The sequence below is a fragment of the Bufo gargarizans genome, chromosome 6, assembly GCF_014858855.1.
Source record: "Bufo gargarizans isolate SCDJY-AF-19 chromosome 6, ASM1485885v1, whole genome shotgun sequence".
NCBI lineage: Eukaryota > Metazoa > Chordata > Amphibia > Anura > Bufonidae > Bufo > Bufo gargarizans.
In genome coordinates this window covers 29294385-29312390 of record NC_058085.1, presented here as the reverse complement: position 1 = coordinate 29312390, position 18006 = coordinate 29294385, and the positions used below count along the sequence as shown (strand labels likewise).

The 18006-nt window shown below is 46.9% G+C and overlaps 1 long non-coding RNA gene across 1 annotated transcript in view; it reads right to left on the bottom strand.

The window, feature by feature from the left end:
- Positions 1-15021, bottom strand: part of LOC122942534 — a 50753-nt gene extending 35732 nt beyond the window's left edge. Inside the window, exon 1 of the long non-coding RNA XR_006390585.1 lies at positions 14936-15021. This is a non-coding gene — a long non-coding RNA (uncharacterized LOC122942534). The remainder of the gene's footprint in view (positions 1-14935) is intronic.
- Between the last annotated feature and the right edge of the window lie 2985 nt (positions 15022-18006).

The following is an 18006-nucleotide window of genomic DNA, read 5'->3' as shown; positions in this document are numbered from 1 at the left end:
CAGCGAGCAGTGCACTCCTCCACAAGGGAGGATATAATCAGCAGTTCATCTGGTTACATATATATCCAGCGAGCAGTGCACTCCTCCACAAGGGAGGATATAATCAGCAGTTCATCAGGTTACATACATATCCAGCGAGCAGTGCACTCCTCCACACGAGGATATAATCAGCAGTTCATCTGGTTACATGTATATCCGGCGAGCAGTGCACTCATCCACAAGGGAGGATATAATCAGCAGTTCATCAGGTTACATATATATCCAGCGAGCAGTGCACTCCTCCACACGAGAGGATATAATCAGCAGTTCATCAGGTTACATACATATCCAGCGAGCAGTGCACTCATCCACAAGGGAGGATATAATCAGCAGTTCATCAGGTTACATACATATCCAGCGAGCAGTGCACTCCTCCACAAGGGAGGATATAATCAGCAGTTCATCAGGTTACATGTATATCCGGCGAGCAGTGCACTCCTCCACAAGGGAGGATATGATCAGCAGTTCATCTGGTTACATATATATCCAGCGAGCAGTGCACTCCTCCACACGAGAGGATATAATCAGCAGTTCATCTGGTTACATGTATATCCGGCGAGCAGTGCACTCCTCCACAAGGGAGGATATAATCAGCAGTTCATCAGGTTACATATATATCCGGCGAGCAGTGCACTCATCCACAAGGGAGGATATAATCAGCAGTTCATCTGGTTACATATATATCCAGTGAGCAGTGCACTCCTCCACACGAGAGGATATAATCAGCAGTTCATCTGGTTACATGTATATCCGGCGAGCAGTGCACTCATCCACAAGGGAGGATATAATCAGCAGTTCATCTGGTTACATGTATATCCGGCGAGCAGTGCACTCATCCACAGGAGAAAGTACCCAAAAAAAAAAAAAGTCCTATCTCGCTCTTTTCAGTCCCCTGACCAGCAAAAAGAGAGAAAGGAAAAGCAAGTTCATGAAGATAGAAGGGGATAGTCCTATAAATAGGTCCTGGGGGCTTGCAGATGTATACTAGCATTTCCTCTGTTTTTTTCTTTTTTTTCCCTCCCCTTTTCCCTTCCAAACTTGAAGGTAAACGATAATGGTCCTGTAAATAGGTCCTGATGAGCTTACAGGTGTAGGCTCTCTTTTTTTTCTTTTTTTCTTTTTTCCCTTTTCTCCTCCTTCTCTCCTCCCTTCCTCCTTCCCCTTAGAACTGTCTAGGCTTGTTTCGCCAATCAGAGGGGAAGGAAAAAACCCTCAGGTAATAGCGCCCACAGCTTCCCCTAACTTCAGGATGATGTCCCGTGTTTACCAAGCCTTTAGTAGCGTTAAAAGCAGGTGCATACCCCAATGTCCACAGTTTTCAGCGCTCTTTGCGCCCAGGTACTCAAATATAACCGAGAGATAAAACGATACCTGCGGTTTCTCTTTTTCTCTGCATCCGCCACCAGGGAAACTCTCATCCGAAACTTCTCACCTCTGGGGAAGGGGAGGAAGCGACACAAAACCGCTCGTGAGGAAAATAGCAGGGAACTCTCCCCCTACTGCTACGCCATCATAGATCCTTCGCGACCGCTCCTAAGTCCTTAATGAGGGCCGCCGCCGTTTCATACCCTTACTGCTGCGGCACTGGGGCGTCCCAACAAGACCATGTATGATGCGCTGCAAACATTCAAACACCGCAACCCTTGACACACGGGGGCAGAGGCCATCTCGTGCCCCTGCAGCGACTCCGGGGTGACCGACTAGACCATGTATGATACACGCTGCTAGCTGTTGGCGTTCGAGCACCACGGCCCATGGTGCACAGGGGCAGGGAAGGGGGCGGGAGCACGGCACGTCGGCGTCTTCACGTCATGCCGTTACGCCTCCATGTAACCCCTGCACCTTAAAAACCATGCCACCAAGGGCACCTCAACCACCATCTGGCGGGAGTCCTGGACAACAGAGTGTGCCCTGAAGGAACTGGTGCTGCCCTTCCATTCACTGCACGCCGGCCCAGGGAGCTTTACAGAACAGTAAACTTCTACACCCATCGGCCCAACATAACTATTGCCCCTGCAATAAGGTCTCCGCAAAATTTGGTAAAATACAACAAAAAAATTCCAAAGATGTGAATAAGAAACCAACTTCAGCCTTTGTCCTGTATCCGCTTCGTAATTCTTAAGTAACTTTTTTCAATAAAGTTTGAATTTTATATACAACATGATACGAGATACAAAGATCAACCGCACTCACTGTCAATCTTCACTTCACTTCTTTATTGCAGAGTATTAACAAGGGGGCAGACTCACACAGAGGCTCAATGTACAGCGACGACCGTTTCGCGGTATACTCCGCTTCTTCCGGCTGTCCAAACCACACTAGAGATCGTGCGTGCGCTGACTTATAGCATCACCTAGGGGAGGGTTCAAACAACCCATCACTTGGACGCTGCGGTAGCTGCGCACGTCACGAAACATACGAGCATGGATACATTTACTCACAATTTAAAAGCAGTAAGGAACTAGATACAAAAAAAGTCATGCAACAAGTTATACAGAAATGATACAAAAGTAATACAAAAATAGCACAGGGCTAACACATATAGAGGGAATAGTGCCTACCTATTCATCAAGGATGAATTACATACAGAATGCATTAATGTTTCTCTATGATAAATGATGCATTGCCAACAGCGCTGCATTAAAAAGGGGGGACACACCAGTACAGACTCTTATTTAATAAATGCTGTCAGCTCGTTGCATTCATTGAGGCCCAAATGACCAGTAGCATCAGTTTTTATGATGTATCGGGCCCCCTTCTGGAGCAGGATACGGTTCCTATCACCCCCCTGTAACAATGGGGGCATCTGTTCTAGGCCCGCAAATCAAATGACGCTCGCATCTCCTCCATGTTGGCACTAGATGTGCTCAATGAGGCGAGTGCGTCCCTTACCTGTCCTAATAGAATTGCGGCGCTCCCGTACCCGCTCTATTAAAGATCTTTTTGTCTTTCCTACGTAGAAAGATCCGCAAACACAGATCAATACATAGACTACAAAAGTTGTCCTGCAATTAATAAATGGATGTACACAATGTTCGACACCTTCGAAGAAGAGATGGCGACCCTGAAGCATATAACTACACTGGGAGCAATCACCACAGCGAAAGTTGCCGACCGGCTTACCGAGTGACAACCAATCGCGTGGTTTGCGCTCACTGTAGCGGCTGCGCACTAAGATGTCCCTGAATGTATGGCATCTTTTAAAAGCCAATATTGGTTTCTGATATACCAATTTACCAAGGTCTCCTTCTGCTTTTAGGATCTCCCAATTATTCAAAATAGATCTCTTAATACTCCTTGCCATTGTGCTATGCTTGAACACAAACACAAATCTGTCTTCTTTTTCTGCCTCACTCCCAGTCTTACACTTCTTGCATTCCATTAGTGATCAGCGTGTGAGTCTTCGCCCTCTCCAGTGCTGCGTCCAATTGCTCAGGTGGATACCCACATTGGACTAATCTGTCCCTCAGCTCACCCGCCTACTTAAGGAACACTATGTCCTGGCTATTGATGCGTCTGAGTCTCAAAAATTGTCCATAAGGGACTGACTCTGTTACGCTACGTGGATGATAGCTCCCATGGTGTAGCAGGGTGTTGGTGGCAGTGGGTTTACGAGGACCATCAATTCATTGAGGTCCTATAATGAAAGTGGACGTGTTCCACGCGGACTCCGCATCTATAAAGAGTTGGCACAGTATGAGGAGGATCCTTCCTTTTTAAATGACTGGAAAGTAATGCACAAGGATTTCTCATTAAGAATCCTACAGGTTGTCATGAACAGGAATGAGAAAGAATATGACACTGTGGAAACGGAATTAAAGAGAGCGAAAGATGAATTGAAATCTCGCCTATCTGATATCCAATTTGTTGCTTTTGAGAAACGTCTGAATAAGAAGCTGTTGTAACACAGACCGAAATTAAAAGAGAAGAAAAAGGACAAATTCCTACGAGATAAAGCAGACTATGATACGGGGCAGATCTTTGATTGGCAAAAGAAGAAGTTTAAGAAAGGCCACCCATTCCAGAGACCTAAGAGTCATTTTTGGACAACAGAATCTGAATCTAGTGCCTCTGATGACTCCACTAATCAATCTGTGAAACCCGCAATAATCTCCCTTTAGGAGGAGAACAAGGAGAGGGGGGCAGGGAAGAAGGCGTGTGCAGGTCAGCACGCAGAAAGAAACAGGTCTTGTGGAGGAACTAACAGAAGGGAACTAACAGAAGAGTTTCCTCAAACCTTGTATTTAATATTAGTGGGGTCGAGTTGCCCTCGAACTGCACCTCAGTCCTCAATTTGGGACCGGGGTTCAGTCCGACAGAGCAATTCGACAGGGCCACATTTGAGATTTATTTATTTAAGAATGTTCGAAAATTGTACCTGAAGAAGCACTTTAGTAATGCTCCGATCACCCAGAGCATTTTTAGAGAGGGTGACAAACCCGTGGTTTTAGACCCTTTGGGGCATAACATCTCTGAACTGTTTAATACACAAGAAGTAGCTGGTTTAGAATTTTTGACAGACATGGATCTGAGTTCTGCACCAACCGTTGCATACGGCGATTTCCGAGGAGGCATTCCATCCTCCTCGTAATTGATGTATTTTATAAAAGGATCCTGAGGGATACAAAAGTCTTAATATATCCAAAAGAAGAGAATTTGAGTAAAAGGCAATTATCTGCCATACAATTGCTATGTAACTCTTGTGATGTTGCGCGAATTTTATGCCATTCAGGCAGTTGAATGATGCCTCGACTTACGAGAAGTTGTCCTCAGACCCGGTTCCTGAGACCAGGTCCAACCTGGTAAGACTATTGCGGAGGTACATTGAGGAAGGTGTGCTCCATGGATCTACCATTGATAAATTGGTTCCTCCTTTTCCTAGTAGACCATCCTGGTATTTTCTCCCTAAGGTACACAAGTCACTGACCCACCCCCCTGGACGCCCTATTGTGTCGGGGGTTGGGTCAGTGACTGAACCCTTTGTCGAGGTACCTGGATTGGTTACTGCGTCCCACTTTATTCAGATTTCCCACATACTTAGGTGACACCAACGACTTCCTCCTGGCACTTGAGGACTTTTAGTGGCAGGATGGTTGGAGTCTGGTGTCCCTGGATGTGCAATGATAACACAACCGATTATAGTGGGTCAGACTACAGTTACCATCTAATGTGCTAAACCCTATAAATCCAGAATCTATTAACAAATGATGGGTAGCTTATTTTGTTTAAAACTTAACATTTAATAATGTATTTAATGATAAAATTGTAGGCCCTTTAGTACTAAACACTTAGTTTTGTAGCCACTGGTTACACTACTCTCCTAAAGGAAGGCGGAGATGGGAGAGGACCATATGCAGGGACAGCAAAATTGTTGACAGACAGGATGAAGGGTACCTAAGTACCTAGACAGAAAGACACAGTGCTGGGTCAAGACCCTAAGCAACCCTGTCACTATCTCTCCTTCACCCCAACTAGTGCAATGACCCTATTATCACCCTCCCTAAGTGTGGACTGCCCAGGGAAATAGGTCCCGTTGATAATAGACCAAGTGGATTACAAAGAGGGCATAAAGACTGGAATGGAATGTGCAACGAGTGAGGTCCGGTGTAGGCGCCGTATTATTGTAGGCCGCCCACAACACGACACCCGGTCTATCTCACACACATACAAATAAATGTATATAATATACACACACACACACACACACACACACTCTATCGGTCAAGGAGTCCCGAAAGCATAAACATATATATATAGTTTCAGATAATCACAGTGTCCCGACGCGTTTCCTCAATGATATCTGATTCGTCAGGGGACAAAATTGTATCCCGGAGGTCCCTTACCATGGGAGAGCTTCTCCGGTGACAAGATTGTAGGAGATCCCTTTGCTTAGGGTAAATTCTCCAGTCACAAAAATGGAGTCACAGAGGATATGATAGTATACTCAATCCGGTCTGATATCACAATCAATTTTTTCCTTTCGGTGGCTTGTACAAAAGTCATTAACCCACAGAAAGATTGTGATATGTGTTCAATACAGACAGGTTGTCATATTAACTCGACCAAGCATTTCAATAGCATGGATCTAAGGCCAAGTCGACCCCTTAGTCACACAACCAATGGGTTGTGATGTGGGGTCAAACAAACTCCTCCATACCCCACGACTTGGGTATGAGGGCAGTGGAATCGTTCCTCTCGACTAGAGGACAACAGTTTTACCCCCATAACGCCTTTGCCTTGCGACTACTTAACTTTGTCCTTACAATAAATTATTTCTTGTTTGACGGGGTCCTCTACCACCAGCTCAGGGGCACTGCGATGGGAAGTTAATGTGCCCCGTCGTACGTCAATTTGTTCCTGGGCTGGTGGGAGAGGACACTGGTCTTCAGCGATGTATCCAGCAGACATGTCCCGTGTATCGTTACATGGGCAAGATTTATCGACGATGTCTTTGTCGTCTGGAAAGGGGGAGAAATGGACTTCTATGATTTTGTAAAGGTGCTGAATGTCAACTGTATCAACATGAAATTCACCTCAGTCTTCGAAAAGAAGAATTTGCCTTTCCTCAACATTTTAATCTCAAGGGGTAAGGATGATGTGATACAAACTGATATTTTCAGGAAACCCACGTCCACGAACGCACTTCTACACTGGACTAGTCATCATCCCTTTCCCATAAAAAAGGGAATCCCAGTGGGGCAGTACCTGCGTATTAGGAGGAACTGCTCCACCTGGGAGGCTTTCAAACAACAGGCTGATGATTTGAGAAGTCGTTTTCGGGAAAGGGGCTACCCTGACACAGTCCTTAGGCTGACCTTTAAGAGGGCATGTGAAAGCAAGAGGGACGACCTACTCTACCCTAAACCTCAAAAAACTGAGAGTGGTCTAATACGCCTCATAGGCACCTTTGATGATGCCTCAGAAGAGGTCAAACGGATCCTAAGAAAACACTGGGATGTTTTCCTCATTGATCCGGACATTAAGGAGGTGGTCTCCGAAACAGTACAGGTCACTTATCGTAAGGGTCTGAGCCTCAAGGACCGCCTAGTGCACAGCCACTACAGCGAGACACATGATCAAAAAGGGACATGGCTCCAGTGTCCGATCGGTTGTTTTCGCTGTAGTGGCTGTGTGGCATGTCGACATATCACACAGGGACGGTCGTTCTGTGCCAATGTCACGGGTAAAACCTATCAAATTGCCGCACGAAGGGAGTTATCTACAGGGCCAACTGCAAATGCGACCTTGAATATATAGGGAAAACTACCCGTGAACTGCGACGACTGGAGGGCGAACACCTGGGTGACGTCAGGAATGACAGAGACACGCCCCTGGCAAAACATGTCAATTCGGTGCATGGTGGAGATGCGTCAGATTTGAGATTTATGGGAATTGAAGTTGTTGCAAGGCCAAAAAGGGGAGGTGACTGGGACCGGAGGATACTGCAGAGAGAGACGTGGTGGATCTTTTATCTTCAAACTGTGGTCCCCATGGGTCTTAATGAGCAGCTGTCATTCAGCTGCGACATAGAACCTTAATGCATCACCCGGCTCTCCACATCGGGGGACCGATCCCAGTCGCCACCCCTGGTGGATGCTAGGTCCTGATATATTCATGGAGCAACAGAATAAGCTGCCCCATTTCAAGCCTGGCTAGGATATTTATAGAGAACGAGCGCTAATTTTAAGGTGCATTTGAGCAATTGTATAGGATTGTTAGCTATCTAAGGAATCACCTTAAAAACTCTGATATTCCACTGGTTTAACTGCAAGACCGGGCAGACCACTGGATTATAATTTGTATTTTAGTGGTAGCAAGGGTTGAGCAAACTTGCCCTCTGACTCTACCTTTACACCACTATGTACCCGATTCACACATGCGCAGTAGAGAATGCTTGCCGTTCGACACACATCAGGTGAAGACGGCTGGTTGCTCGGTGAACTGAACTGCTCGGATCGCGGCTTCATTGTGAAGACCGAGTACTCCGAGGGTTACCTGGCAAAGGAAACACGCCTCTACAATATGCGTTTCAGGAAGAAGATCGGTCATGTGACTATAGACTAGACAGCTGATACATCACGTGGTAATGACGCCGCAGGACGGTGAAGGCGTGTGCGATGGGGGCGGGGCTACACGTCTATTTAAATGACCCGCGAACACTGCTTCATTGCCACTGCTACACGCGGGACGCCGGGGAGCACCCTCCACCCATCTTTGTCTGGAAACAGTTGGCATCTAAAACTGGACAGATAAGTAGATAATGCTTATATGCCTGCATACTAAAAAGGATTTAGCATTATTAAGCACAAGACATTGCAGAGACCTTTTAACCCTCGATGTTACCATTATCATTGGGAGGCCTGCTACAATGTATAATAATTAGACACTTTTGAATCAATGCGATTTGTTTTGTGACCTGACTTTAGGTTTGCGCACTTTGATTTGGACTGGAGTCTCACTGAGGCATTGAAGGTATAGGGCTATTCCTGGGTAATTATCCGGGCTGTGATACTTTTACCCGGATAACAATTCTAATGCAACTTAATCTATAGCATTTGAATTTCTATATGATTAGACATCAAACACCAGGAATCACCCTATGTCATGCTATTAAGAGGCTAGACCACACATTTGGGTCTTTGAAACGCCTAGTTATTTGACCCCACATCACAACCCATTGGTTGTGTGACTAAGGGGTCGACTTGGCCTTAGATCCATGCTATTGAAATGCTTGGTCGAGTTAATATGACAACCTGTCTGTATTGAACACATATCACAATCTTTCTGTGGGTTAATGACTTTTGTACAAGCCACCGAAAGGAAAAAATAGATTGTGATATCAGACCGGATTGAGTATACTATCATATCCTTTGTGACTCCATTTTTGTGACTGGAGAATTTACCCTAAGCAAAGGGATCTCCTACAATCTTGTCACCGGAGAAGCTCTCCCATGGTAAGGGACCTCCGGGATACAATTTTGTCCCCTGATGAATCAGATATCATTGAGGAAACGCGTCGGGACACTGTGATTATCTGAAACTATATACAGGTCCTTCTCAAAAAATTTGCATATTGTGATAAAGTTCATTATTTTCTGTAATGTACTGATAAACATTAGACTTTCATATATTTTAGATTCATTACACACAACTGAAGTAGTTCAAGCCTTTTATTGTTTTAATATTGATGATTTTGGCATACAGCTCATGAAAACCCCAAATTCCTATCTCAAAAAATTTGCATATCATGAAAAGGTTCTCTAAACGAGCTATTAACCTAATCATCTGAATCAACTAATTAACTCTAAACACCTGCAAAAGATTCCTGAGGCTTTTAAAAACTCCCAGCCTGGTTCATTACTCAAAACCGCAATCATGGGTAAGACTGCCGACCTGACTGCTGTCCAGAAGGCCATCATTGACACCCTCAAGCAAGAGGGTAAGACACAGAAAGAAATTTCTGAACGAATAGGCTGTTCCCAGAGTGCTGTATCAAGGCACCTCAGTGGGAAGTCTGTGGGAAGGAAAAAGTGTGGCAGAAAACGCTGCACAACGAGAAGAGGTGACCGGACCCTGAGGAAGATTGTGGAGAAGGACCGATTCCAGACCTTGGGGGACCTGCGGAAGCAGTGGACTGAGTCTGGAGTAGAAACATCCAGAGCCACCGTGTACAGGCGTGTGCAGGAAATGGGCTACAGGTGCCGCATTCCCCAGGTCAAGCCACTTTTGAACCAGAAACAGCGGCAGAAGCGCCTGACCTGGGCTACAGAGAAGCAGCACTGGACTGTTGCTCAGTGGTCCAAAGTACTTTTTTCGGATGAAAGCAAATTTTGCATGTCATTCGGAAATCAAGGTGCCAGAGTCTGGAGGAAGACTGGGGAGAGGGAAATGCCAAAATGCCTGAAGTCCAGTGTCAAGTACCCACAGTCAGTGATGGTCTGGGGTGCCATGTCAGCTGCTGGTGTTGGTCCACTGTGTTTTATCAAGGGCAGGGTCAATGCAGCTAGCTATCAGGAGATTTTGGAGCACTTCATGCTTCCATCTGCTGAAAAGCTTTATGGAGATGAAGATTTCATTTTTCAGCACGACCTGGCACCTGCTCACAGTGCCAAAACCACTGGTAAATGGTTTACTGACCATGGTATTACTGTGCTCAATTGGCCTGCCAACTCTCCTGACCTGAACCCCATAGAGAATCTATGGGATATTGGGAAGAGAAAGTTGAGAGACGCAAGACCCAACACTCTGGATGAGCTTAATGCCGCTATCGAAGCATCCTGGGCCTCCATAACACCTCAGCAGTGCCACAGGCTGATTGCCTCCATGCCACACCGCATTGAAGCAGTCATTTCTGCAAAAGGATTCCCGACCAAGTATTGAGTGCATAACTGAACATAATTATTTGAAGGTTGACTTTTTTTGTATTAAAAACACTTTTCTTTTATTGGTCGGATGAAATGTGCTAATTTTTAGAGATAGGAATTTGGGTTTTCATGAGCTGTATGCCAAAATCATCAATATTAAAACAATAAAAGGCTTGAACTACTTCAGTTGTGTGTAATGAATCTAAAATATATGAAAGTCTAATGTTTATCAGTACATTACAGAAAATAATGAACTTTATCACAATATGCAAATTTTTTTAGAAGGACCTGTATATGTTTACGCTTTCGGGACTCCTTGACCGATATATATATATATATATATATATACACACACACAGTACAGACCAAAAGTTTGGACACACCTTCTCATTCAAAGAGTTTTCTTTATTTTCATGACTATGAAAATTGTAGATTCACACTTGAAGGCATCAAAACCATGAATTAACACATGTGGAATTATATACATAACAAAAAAGTGTGAAACAACTGAAAATATGTCATATTCTAGGTTCTTCAAAGTAGCCACCTTTTGCTTTGATTACTGCTTTGCACACTCTTGGCATTCTCTTGATGAGCTTCAAGAGGTAGTCACCTGAAATGGTCTTCCAACAGTCTTGAAGGAGTTCCCAGAGATGCTTAGCACTTGTTGGCCCTTTTGCCTTCACTCTGCGGTCCAGCTCACCCCAAACCATCTCGATTGGGTTCAGGTCCGGTGACTGTGGAGGCCAGGTCATCTGGCGCAGCACCCCATCACTCTCCTTCATGGTCAAATAGCCCTTACACAGCCTGGAGGTGTGTTTGGGGTCATTGTCCTGTTGAAAAATAAATGATGGTCCAACTAAATGCAAACCGGATGGAATAGCATGCCGCTGCAAGATGCTGTGGTAGCCATGCTGGTTCAGTATGCCTTCAATTTTGAATAAATCCCCAACAGTGTCACCAGCAAAGCACCCCCACACCATCACACCTCCTCCTCCATGCTTCACGGTGGGAACCAGGCATGTAGAGTCCATCCGTTCACCTTTTCTGCGTCGCACAAAGACACGGTGGTTGGAACCAAAGATCTCAAATTTGGACTCATCAGACCAAAGCACAGATTTCCACTGGTCTAATGTCCATTCCTTGTGTTCTTTAGCCCAAACAAGTCTCTTCTGCTTGTTGCCTGTCCTTAGCAGTGGTTTCCTAGCAGATATTCTACCATGAAGGCCTGATTCACACAGTCTCTCTTAACAGTTGTTCTAGAGATGTGTCTGCTGCTAGAACTCTGTGTGGCATTGACCTGGTCTCTAATCTGAGCTGCTGTTAACCTGCGATTTCTGAGGCTGGTGACTCGGATGAACTTATCCTCCGCAGCAGAGGTGACTCTTGGTCTTCCTTTCCTGGGGCGGTCCGCATGTGAGACAGTTTCTTTATAGCGATTGATTGTTTTTGTGACTGCACTTGGGGACACTTTCAAAGTTTTCCCAATTTTTCAGACTGACTTTCATTTCTTAAAGTAATGATGGCCACTCGTTTTTCTTTACTTAGCTGCTTTTTTCTTGTTATAATACAAACTCTAACGGTCTATTCAGTAGGACTATCAGCTGTGTATCCACCTGACTTCTCCTCAACGCAAATGATGGTCCCAACCCCATTTATAAAGGCAAGAAATCCCACTTATTAAACCTGACAGGGCACACCTGTGAAGTGAAGACCATTTCAGGTGACTACCTCTTGAAGCTCATCAAGAGAATGCCAAGAGTGTGCAAAGCAGTAATCAAAGCAAAAGGTGGCTACTTTGAAGAACCTAGAATATGACATATTTTCAGTTGTTTCACACTTTTTTGTTATGTATATAATTCCACATGTGTTAATTCATAGTTTTGATGCCTTCAGTGTGAATCTACAATTTTCATAGTCATAAAAAAAAAAGAAAACTCTTTGAATGAGAAGGTGTGTCCAAACTTTTGGTCTGTACTGTGTATATATATATATATATATATATATATATATATACACACATACACACACACACACATTTATTTGTAGTTGTGTGAGATAGACCGGGTGTCGTGTTGTGGGCAGCCTACAATAATACGGCGCCTACACCGGACCTCACTCATTGCACATTCCAGTCTTTATGCCCTCTTTGTAATCCACTTGGTCTATTATCAACGGGACCTATTTCTGTCTATCGGGCAAAGCTGGGCAGTCCACACTTAGGGAGGGTGATAATAGGGTCATTTCACTAGTTGGGGTGAAGGAGAGATAGTGACAGGGTTGCTTAGGGTCTTGACCCAGCACTGTGTCTTTCTGTCTAGGTACTTAGGTACCCTTCACCCTGTCTGTCAACATTTTTGCTGTCCCTGCATATGGTCCTCTCCCATCTCCGCCTTCCTTTAGGAGAGTAGTGTAACCAGTGGCTACAAAACTAAGTGTTTAGTACTAAAGGGCCTACAATTTTATCATTAAATACATTATTAAATGTTAAGTTTTAAACTAAATAAGCTACCCATCATTTGTTAATAGATTCTGTCCCTGGATGTGGTTAATCTTTATACCCGGATCCCGCAATGTGGGGGTGTTAATGCAGTAGTGCTTCCAGGGTGTCCAGCAAGCACCGTACAGTGATGTTCCTCGAACACCTTGTGACATAATTCTTAACCCCTTCAGCCCTGAGCCTGTGCAGCTGAAGGGGTTAAGAATCCTGGGGGAGAGAAATAAGCAGCAGCTGGAAGTGCAGGGGGCGTGGCCAGCACAGTGACCTGTAGTGTACAGATCTCTCAGGCTTGTGCGCAAACATGAGAGCAGGGAGAGAAGCTGACATCACAGGTCATGTGACCCTCAGTGAAATCTGAGAAACCAGCCACCGAAGATAAAGTGAGTGAATTGTAAAGTCCTTTCATTTGCCTAGTTAGAAACATACAAAGAACAAAAAAATAACTCAGACATCCCCTTTAATGTAGCGGAGGAGTGTGCGAGTTAACACAACTGCCGCACATACCGATACCCAGCTATAAACTATCTGGGATATATAAAGGATCTGAAAAGAAGAAAAAACAACACACTAATGTCTTCCCTGGGCTTTGTAATAATGTAGCACAGAAGAATACAGGACACATTCCATGAGAGATATGATACAAACCTGCATCGATTTTATATTGATATAATAAAAGTACATTTTTAGAACAATCAATCAAGGCCTAAAACAGAATGGTAAAGCTTACGGCTATTTGTGTATTCGGCATTGTATATTAGAACCAACCTCTTGTGATTTGTATTTAATGTTATTCTGGGATTCTGTCACCTCGTTTTAGGTTATGGAGCTGCGGACATGCACGGCTAGATCGCCACTAGCATGTCCGCAATATACCTGTCCCATAAAGCCATGTCCTTTTATTGTGCTTAAAAAATTATTTTATAGATATGTAAATGACCCTGGTAAGAAGCCCAAGGGGCTGTATGAACCTCTTCCTGGTGCCCAGCCACGCCCCCTGTGAAGGAGCCCAGCACTGCCTGCGTCCTCCGAATCTCCTCCTTGCTTACAGTTAGATTGCCGTAATCTCGCGAGGCGCAGTGCCGGTATAGTGTTCCTTCCCTGTGCTGGCATCAGCCTCAGGCAAGGAACTGCGCAGCGCGAGATTACGGCGATCTAACTGTGAGCAAGGAGGAGATTCGGAGGACGCAGGCGGTGCTGGGCTCCTTCACAGGGGGCGTGGCTAGGCTCCACGAAGGTTAGTGCAGCCCCTTGTGCTCCTTACCAGGGTCATTTACATATCTATAAAATCATTTTTTAAAACACAATAAAAAGGATAGCGCTTTATGGGACAGGTATATTGCGGACATGCTAGCGGCGATCTAGCCGTGCATGTCCGCAGCTCTATAAGCTAACACGAGGTGACAGAATCCCTTTAAGCTGGTGTCCTGCCCCAGAAGCTGCATCTTTACCTCCTGCTTCATGTTCTCTGGAGTTTGTAGATTAGGCTGAGTTCACACTTCAGTTATTTGATCAGTTATTTCCATCCGTTATTGTGAGCCAAAACCTGGTGCGGGAGAAAACCACAGAACAGGTGCAGATCTTCCCATTACAGCTGATCTCTGAGTCGCTTCACTGCTGGTCTGGGCTCAATAACTGAAGGAAATAACTGCAGTGTGAACTTGGCCTTAAAGAGGACCTTTCACTAGAATAAAACAGCGCTCAGCTCATGGCCTGAGAGGGGAAAAAAAAGCCTCTGAGGCTATGAGCTGAGCGCTGTGATTGGCCAACGCTACAGCATGGGAGAAGGAGGCGCCGGCAGGTTCCCCTGGGTGGAGCCTAACTATGAAGATACCGGAGGCTATAGCGGGAGAACGGAGCGGCGCCCAGGTATAACAGTAAGTGCAGGGAGATCCCTGGGCGCCGCTCTCCATGTCTGTATACTTAGTTTAGAAGTTTTATACTAGCGAAAGGTCCTCTTTAAGGGCGGATGGAGCTGTGTATCTCTGTGGCTGTGGAGCCTTATATGTGTGGATGTGATGAGTGTTCCACTTACCTGGGGGCAGGCGTGTCCTCCTCTGACAACCCTTCACTATGGAGCCTCCTGGGCTGTAATATCTACCACCATGTGCAGGAGTCGGGCTCCAGGATGTGCTGCAGGAGAAGGTACAGGACCTGTGATGATGTCATGACCATGTGATCAGGTGTGGGCGGAGTCAGGCTGTGCTGCAGGAGAAGGTACAGGACCTGTGATGATGTCATGACCATGTGATCAGGTGTGGGAGGAGTCAGGCTCCAGGCTGTGCTGTGGGAGAAGGTACAGGACCTGTGATGATGTCATGACCATGTGATCAGGTGTGGGAGGAGTCAGGCATTAGGCTGTGCGGTAGGAGAAGGTACAGGACCTGTGATTATGTCATAACCATGTGATCAGGTGTGGGAGGAGTCAAGCTCCAGGCTGTGCTGTGGGAGAAGGTACAGGACCTGTGAAGATGTCATGACCATGTGATCAGGTGTGGGAGGAGTCAGGCATTAGGCTGTGCGGTAGGAGAAGGTACAGGACCTGTGATTATGTCATAACCATGTGATCAGGTGTGGGAGGAGTCAAGCTCCAGGCTGTGCTGCAGGAGAAGGTACAGGACCTGTGATGATGTCATAACCATGTGATCAGGTGTGGGCGGAGTCAGGCTCCAGGCTGTGCTGCAGGAGGATAGATGCTAGAGTGGAGTTGTTAGAAGGAGGTCTGTGACGTCACTGGTCACATGCTCCTTCATGGTCACATGACCAAATGTGGGAAGTGCTGGCAAACTTCTTGTTCTGGAATTTTCTGCTACCCGGAATATTTTGCTACCCACGTCACTTCCGGTAGTGACGTGGGAGGTGTGTCACTCACCTCGGCTCCTCATTGGCTCTGCCGGGGGTTTGGTGGCGCAGGCGCGGAGGATTCAGCCGTAGCGTGAACGTGCCGAAGGTATCAGAAAATTCCGGGCCACTGCGCATGCGCAAAAAAGACGGCCGAACGTAGCAGAAAATTGCGGTTTCGCGCATGCGCAGTGGGCCGGAATTTTCTGCTACCTTTGGCTCCTACTGCGCCTGCGCCTGCGCCGAGCCGTCTTGTACAGACGGAGGGAGCTCTCCGGTGCCGGATCCTGTACAGACGTAAGGAGCGCTCCGGTGACGGATCCTGTACAGACGGAGAGGAGCTCTCCGGTGCCGGATCCTGTACAGACGGAGAGGAGCGCTCCGGTGCCGGATCCTGTACAGACGGAGAGGAGCGCTCCGGTGCCGGATCCTGTACAGACGGAGAGGAGCGCTCCGGTGCCGGATCCTGTACAGACGGAGAGGAGCGCTCCGGTGCCGGATCCTGTACAGACGGAGAGGAGCTCTCCGGTGCCGGATCCTGTACAGACGGAGAGGAGCTCTCCGGTGCCGGATCCTGTACAGACGGAGAGGAGCTCTCCGGTGCCGGATCCTGTACAGACGGAGAGGAGCTCTCCGGTGCCGGATCCTGTACAGACGGAGAGGAGCTCTCCGGTGGCCGGATCCTGTACAGACGGAGAGGAGCGCTCCGGTGGCGGATCCTGTACAGACGGAGAGGAGCGCTCCGGTGCGGATCCTGTACAGACGGAGAGGAGCGCTCCGGTGCCGGATCCTGTACAGACGGAGAGGAGCGCTCCGGTGCCGGATCCTGTACAGACGGAGAGGAGCTCTCCGGTGCCGGATCCTGTACAGACGGAGAGGAGCTCTCCGGTGCCGGATCCTGTACAGACGGAGAGGAGCTCTCCGGTGCCGGATCCTGTACAGACGGAGAGGAGCTCTCCGGTGCCGGATCCTGTACAGACGGAGAGGAGCGCTCCGGTGGCGGATCCTGTACAGACGGAGAGGAGCGCTCCGGTGGCGGATCCTGTACAGACGGAGAGGAGCGCTCCGGTGGCGGATCCTGTACAGACGGAGAGGAGCGCTCCGGTGGCGGATCCTGTACAGACTGAGAGGAGCTCTCCGGTGCCGGATCCTGTACAGACGGAGAGGAGCGCTCCAGTGCCGGATCCTGTACAGACGGAGAGGAGCGCTCCAGTGCCGGATCCTGTACAGACGGAAGGAGCTCTCCAGTGCCGGATCCTGTACAGACGGAGAGGAGCGCTCCAGTACCGGATCCTGTACAGACGGAGAGGAGCGCTCCAGGGAGCTGCGATCAGCGGCAGTTAACCCCATCATGTGCGGTACCTGAGGAGTTAACTGTTGCTGATCTGCCGCCGGCACCCGCCTCTGGTATTAAAGGTCAATTATCATTGGTGGCGCAGTGCGCCTGCCCCCCTCCCCCAGTATTAAAAAAATTGGTGGTGCAGTACGCCCCCTTAACCCCCCAGTATTAAAATCATTGGTGGCAGTGGCCACAGGGTCTCCTCCCCTTCTCATTGGTGGCAGTGGTGTAATCCTGGGGCTCCGATCGGTTACCATGGCAGCCAGGATGCTGCTGAAGCCCTGGCTGCCATAGTCAGATCCCTTCTGCTGTATGCACTATGCACAGGGCAGCAGGGAGAATGTAAAGTCCTATTCACCCTCATAGATCTCTATTAGAGTGAATAGGACACGGGATGAAAAGATCCCAGGTTCTAGCACCTAAGAGGGGGAATAGTTATTAAATAAACAGTAAAAAAAAAAAAAAACACCAATATATTAAGTATAAATCACCTCCTTTCCCAATTTTACATATAAAATATATAAACAATAAATAAACATATTACATATCTGTTATGTCGTGAACTGAGTGTACCTTGTGAGATAAAATAATACGTAACTTTTATTAATCTCTTTAAAATAAGTGAGACCGTGTTACTAAAATTCTTACACACGCCCTTTGGTGCGTATGGCTCTTTGCTAGGAGAGGGTTATACGGTCTTTTGCCCTAGTGAGGGCTTGGCGGTTGCTTCTAGGCGAGATCTGCAGATATTTCTCAGTATTGAATATACAGCTAAGCCTACTTGTCTCTGACCCTGACTCTCGTCTTGAGTGGGGAGATAGGCTAACTGGCTGTAGTCAGAGCACTCGCCCTAAAAAGAGCGACCCTCAGCCGCTGGAACCTTGGGCCAGACCTGATTATCCCTTCCTCTAATAGCTGACTGCAAG